Source organism: Gastrolobium bilobum, unplaced genomic scaffold, assembly GCF_033153095.1.
Source record: "Gastrolobium bilobum isolate Gb01-03AN ecotype WA unplaced genomic scaffold, APGP_CSIRO_Gbil_v1 utg19485, whole genome shotgun sequence".
Taxonomy (NCBI): Eukaryota; Viridiplantae; Streptophyta; class Magnoliopsida; order Fabales; family Fabaceae; genus Gastrolobium; species Gastrolobium bilobum.
In genome coordinates, this window is record NW_026895112.1 from 83,011 (window position 1) to 89,872 (window position 6,862).

Consider the following 6,862-nt stretch of genomic DNA (forward strand, 5'->3'; position numbering starts at 1 on the left):
GGATTCATGATACTGTGAGTGGTTATTTACATATTCAGCGTCTTCCACCTTCAATTGTTTCAATCCACGACTACCAAAACGAGATCTTTATTCACAATGCTAATTCATTCTTCTTCCACGGCTGCAGTGAGGGTCTTTATGCTTCCAGAGTCACCTTTTTCAATGACACTCAACCTTTCGAAGAAAAGTCCCTCAATGATAAATCTTTCATCAGGTATTCCTTCCTATCCACAAAATAGGAATGTTTGATTCATTTATTTCTCGAGAAACAGATTGAGTTTCGTCCTTTTCTCTTGGAAGTGCGTCGAGGAAATTTAATATATGATTTTTCTCTTCATCAAAGAAAGAGATGCACATTGTAGAGGACAACACAATCGCACAATAAAAAGAAGACAAGGAACAACGCAGAACTGAGCAACTCAACAAAGAGGCGAGCATTGCACAAGACTAAAGAAGATATGGGTTACCCTCTTTTGATTTTTCAATTTTGCAGCTTCCCTTTTTTTTCTTTTATTTGAATATGTATCATACAATTGTGGCTTCATAATAGCGAAAAATATATATTATTATATATTATTTCCTTTTCTTTTTTATTTTTTTTGTCCACCGAACATAATTACTAATATCCTTTGTATATCCAAAAAAATAAAGAATTTTATTTATTTTATGTATGACTTTCATAATAATGGGTTTAAAAGTTGTTACCATTCATATTCCATGTGATAACTTGAAAAGTCTCTATTATTGAATGCCTTTGAATTTTTAAAAAATGGCTGATGCACGCATTGGAAAATGAAAAGCCTGATGTGCGTGAATTATAATAACATTAATTGCTAAACCTATTATAAGATAGTTGTTTCACTTGAAGTAAATGGTCATTATGAATAAGTGGAGCTTCTTTGGGATTTTAACATTTTGTAAATACAAGTAATACACATCAGACGTGGTTTACTTTTCCAACGTTATTCATTAAATTTTTTGAATTCCAATGGATGCAAAAGGACACTCTTCAATTTTAACGAAAACAAAGTCCAACATACATCCATATGGCAATAGTCATGAAACTGGAATATAAGATTAAACAGTTTAAAAATCTGCAATGGAAATCTATGATTGAAGCAATCAAGCAAATATAATCTATTATACTCAAACAAAACAGTCAAAATGGAATATAAGAAAACAATAGCCAATAAATATATAAATTATGAAAAAAAAAAAAAAAATTCCCTCTCATTCCCTTTTTATAGTATAAGGAAAAAAATAATAAATAAAACTCTACTTTACATCTACATTAATCATCTACATAAAGTAAATTAAAATCTTAACTTAAAATAATGATACAAAAAGGAAACAAAATTCGTACAAGAGACTTTTTAAAAAATACTTAAGATAAATATTTTAAATGTGTGTATATATATATATAATATAAATTAAAAGAGAAAAAATTATTTTTAAAAAGTATGTATAATTAATTCTATAATCATGTTGAATTTTAAATTTTAAAATTAAATATATTAGAAAGAAATCAAACTTTCATTCTTTTGATGTAAGAGTGTAATTAACACAATTTTCTATGTCGTGAATGATTACTTAGAATCTATTACTTGGAGAATGTGCCTAGACTTCTACAAATGTTTCTCTTTATTCTTTGCATAGAAAATTGTTAAGCCTATTAATTTATTATTATGTCTATTGGGAGGGAAAATATTTGATACTTAAAATTTAAACTTTCTAAATTTGAATTTTTAACTTGAGAGGTGAGAAAAGATTGAACATTTAATATTGCCCACTACTTTTGGCATGGGAAATTATTAAACAAATTAATGATAGTTATTACTATATCTATTGGGCTTAATTATTATACCTATTAGAATAAATTATAAAACAGGAAAAGGATACGTATAAAATAAATTTAATTTTAATAAAAAAATATTAAATAAACGAAAAAATATATTTAAAATTATAATTTAAAATAAAGTAAATTAAAATCTTAACTTAAAATAATGATACAAAAAGGAAAAAAAATTCGTAAAGAAATTTTTTAATAAATACTTAAGATAAATATTTTAAATGTATATATATTTATAATATAAACTAAAAGAGAAAAAATTATTTTTTAAAAGTATGTATAATTAATTCTATTATCATGTTGAATTTTAAATTTTAAAATTAAATATATTAGAAAGAAATTAATCTTTCATTCTTTTGATGTAAGAGTGTAATTAACACAATTTCATATGTCGTTAATGATTACTTAGAAGTTATTACTTGGAGAATGTGCCTATACTTCTATGCATGTTTCTCTTTATTCTTTGCATAGAAAATTGTTAAGCCTATTAATTTATTATTATGTCTATTGGGAGGGAGAATATTTGATACTTAAAATTTAAACTTTCTAAATTTGATTTTTTAACTTGAGAGGTGAGAAACGATTGAGCATTTAATATTGCCCACTACTTTATGCATGGGAAATTATTAAGCATATTAATGATAGTTATTACTATATCTATTGGGCTTAATTATTATAACTATTAGAATAAATTATAAAACTGGAAAAGGATATGTATAAAATAAATTTAATTTTAATAAAAAATTATTAGTTAAACGAAAAAAATATTAAAAGTTATAAAAATATAATTTAAAATAAAGTAAATTAAAATCTTAACTTAAAATAATGATACAAAAAGGAAAAAATTCGTACAAGAAACTTTTTAATAAATACATAAGATAAATATTTTAAATGTATATATATATATAATAAATTAAAAGAGAAAAAATTATTTTTTAAAAATATGTATAATTAATTCAATTATCATGTTGAATTTTAAATTTTAAAATTAAATATATTAGAAAGAAATTAAACTTTTATTCTTTTGATATAAGAGTGTAATTAACACAATTTCCTATGTCGTGAATGATTACCTAGAAGCTATTACTTGAAGAATGTGTCTAGACTTCTACGCATGTTTCCCTTTATTTTTCGCATAGAAAATTGCAAAGCCTATTAATTCATTATTATGTCTATTGGGAGGGAAAATATTCAATACTTAAAATTTAAACATTCTAAATTTGAATTTTGAACTTGAGAGGTGGGATAAGATTCAGCATTTAATGCCCACTACTTTCTGCATGATAAACTATTATGCATATTAATTAGAGCTGGAAAAATGGGCCGAGCCCGCCCCCGCCCGCCAAACGGGGCGGGGCGGGCTGAGTTTTCTAAGCCCCTTGCCCGCCAGCCCGCCCGGGCTGATTTTTTATTTTTTTAAAATTTTATTGTAAAATGTGACGGGCTTGGCGGGGAGCCCGCCCCGCCCGCCCAAACGGGGCGGGCTGAGATATCTAGCCCACCTTCGATGGCGGGGCGGGGCGGGCCAGCCCGCTTTTTGGCGGGCAGGGGCGGGGCGGGGCGGGCAGCCCGCTTTGCCACCTCTAATATTAATTATAGTTATTATTATGTCTATTGGGCTTAATTATTATACCTATTAGAATAAATTATAAAACTAGAAAAAAGATACATATAAAGTAAATTTAATTTTATTAAAAAATTATTAATTAAACGGAAAAAATATTTAAAATTATAAAAAAATAATTTAAAATAAATTAAATTAAAATATTAACTTAAAATAATGATACAAAAAGGAAAAAAAATCGTACAAGAAACTTTTTAATAAATACTTAAGATAAATATTTTAAATTTATATTTATATATATGTATATAATATAAATTAAAAGAGAAAAAATTATTTTTTAACAGTATGTATAATTAATTCTATTATCATGTTGAATTTTAAAATTTAAAATTAAATATATTATAAAGAAATCAAATTTTCTTTCTTTTAATGTAAGATTGTAATTAACATAATTTCCTATGTCGTGAATGATTACCTAGAAGCTATTACTTGGAGAATGTGCACAGACTTCTATGCATGTTTCCCTTTATTTTTTGCATAGAAAACTGTTAAGCCTATTAATTTATTATTATGTCTATTGGGAGGGAAAATATTTAATACTTTAAATTTAAAATTTATAAATTTGAATTTGAACTTGAGAGGTGGGAAAAGATTCAACATTTAATATCGACCACTACTTTCTGTATGGAAAATTATTAAGCATATTAATGATAGTTATTATTATGTCTATTGGACTTAATTATTATACCTATTAGATTTATTATAAAACTGGAAAAAATATTTGTATAAAATTAATTTAATTTTAATAAAAAATTACTAATTAAACGAAAAAAGATTTAAAATTATAAAAATATACTTTAAAATACAAACGACACAAATCCTTGCAAAAAAAATAATTATTTATCATTATTTTTAAATCTGATTGTAATAAATGAAAGTCCATCTCTGAGATAAAATATAAAAATTTAAATGTGACGATAAGAACTTTTTTGTGGATAAATGTAAAATTCTATTGCATGCTGATAGTTAGAGGTGGCAAACTGGGATCGGCCCGAAGGGCTGGCCCACCAACATATTTTTATAATTAAATTAAAGTTTTATCCTTCCTCTTTTATAATTAAATTCCTAAATCTGATTTTAATTTTTGTAAATACAAATTTGTAAAATTCAAAATACTAATGACACAAATAATTGCAAAAATAATAATTATTTATATAAAAGAGTGATAGTTAAAGGTTGTAAACTGGGCTTGGCCTAGAGGGCCTACCTGCCCCACCCTCCAACACATTTTTATAATTAAATTAAAATTTTATTATTCATTTTTAATAATTACATTCCTAATTCAGATTTCAATTTTTGTAAATACGAATTTATAAAATCCCAAATAATAACGACACAAAATTAAAATCATTAAAAAAGACAAAATTTGTAAAATTTAAAATACTAATGACACAATCCTTGCAAAGAATAATTATTTATATAAAACAGTGATAGTTAAAGGTTTCAAACTGGGCTTGGCCCAAAGGGTCTGCACGCCTCGCCTGCCAACACGTTTTAATAATTAAATTAAAATTCCACTTTTCTCCTTTTATAATTAAATTCCTAATTCAGATTTCAATTTTTGTAAATACGAATTTATAAAATTACAAATACTAACTACACAAATGCTTGCAAAAAAATAATTATTTATTATTATTTTATAAATCTAATTGTAATAAATGAAAGTTCATCTCTAAGATAAAATATAAAATCCTAGACGTAATTATAAGAGCCTTTTTTGTGAATAAATATAAAAACGTTAGTTATAGGTGGCAAACTAGGCTCGGCCCGGAGGGCCGGCCTACCAAACATTTTTATTAAATTAAAATTTCATCCTTTTTTTTTGGATAAACAATTTCATCCTTATTCTTTTATAATTAAATTCCTAAATCTGATTTTAATTTTTGTAAATACAAATTTGTAAAATTCCAAATACAAACGACGCAAATCCTTGAAAAAAATAATTATTTATTATTATTTTTTAAATCTGATTGTAATAAACGAAGGTCCATCTCTGAGATGAAATATAAAATCTTAGATGCAAATATAAGAACTTTTTCGTGTGGATAAATGTAAAAGTTTATTACATGCTGCTATATAATGCTGACAATTAGAGGTTGCAAAGTGGAGTCGGTCCGGAGGACTTCCCCGCGTATTTTTTTTTGTAATTAAATTAAAATTTTGCTCTTCTTCTTTTATATTAAACATAATAACTCAAAAATTTGCCAACTCTATATGTACAAAAAGTTGGAGTTAGGTAGCTTACAATATTGATTTAAATAAAATGCAGAGATATATTTTTATGATTTGAATTAACTTTTACGAGACAGACAAACAAATTTCTTTTTTTCCTGTGCATCGTACGAGTTATGCTTAATTTTGAAGAAGTTTTTTGACTTAGGGTGCTGATTTGGAACATTATCCAAAAAAACTGAACGCTCTTAATGAAAAATCCATGTTATTTAAGGTCAACGTAAAAAAAATAATTTGGAGTCATATAATGAGCCAAGATATCAAGTTTCAAGTGTTTGAAGAAGCGAAGCTATTGTCACTAGGGGTGTTCGCGGTCTGGATTAGATCGGTTTTTGAAGCAAAAATCATCTGATCCAATCCCTTCGGTTTGATCATATAATCATCCATTCGGTTTGGATTTTTTTCAAATCCGATCCGATCCAATCCGATTTTTTCGGTTTGGATTGGATCGGTTTTCAGTTTTTTAAAAATCCTAAAATTTATTTCATAATTATTACGCAAATAACATCTTTTGTATATATTGGCTTTGTAAATTATTATTTTTTTAAATATAAAAGCATTAGTAAACTATAATATAGTTTTTTTTTTGGGCAATGAGATATGAAACTGTACAAAGATAAAATTGTTGATGAGATGTGACTAGATTTTTTCTTGGGTTTAGTTGATAGTTTGATACCCAATGAGTCTTGGGTTTAAAATTTTTTGGGCTATGATTGGGGAAAGATCCAAGTAGGTTGAGGGAAATTAATATATTGGATCAGTTTTTATCAACCCATCCAAAAACCGATACAATCTAATTAAAATTTACGGTTTTTTTTTCGGTTTTCGGTTTTCGGTTTTTCGGTTCGGTCACCGCGGTTTGAATCGGTTTGGATCGGTTGATGAACACCCCTAATTGTCACCTCATTCTTTAAGTCTTTGGTGGACCCAAATGTATGTTGTTGTTTTTTAAAAATTTATCATTGTGGGTTCTTTATATTGTTACAAGTTTTTAGCATGGGTATTGATTTGATGTTATTTAGACACATTTGTTCCAATGTAAGCAAAAAATATGACTCACACATAACCATTTGGTTAATTTGCTTTCAAATCCCTTTCAGACAATGTTTTTTTGGGTTCTAAAAAAAATAACCTATTTTTTTTTTGCTGAGATTATT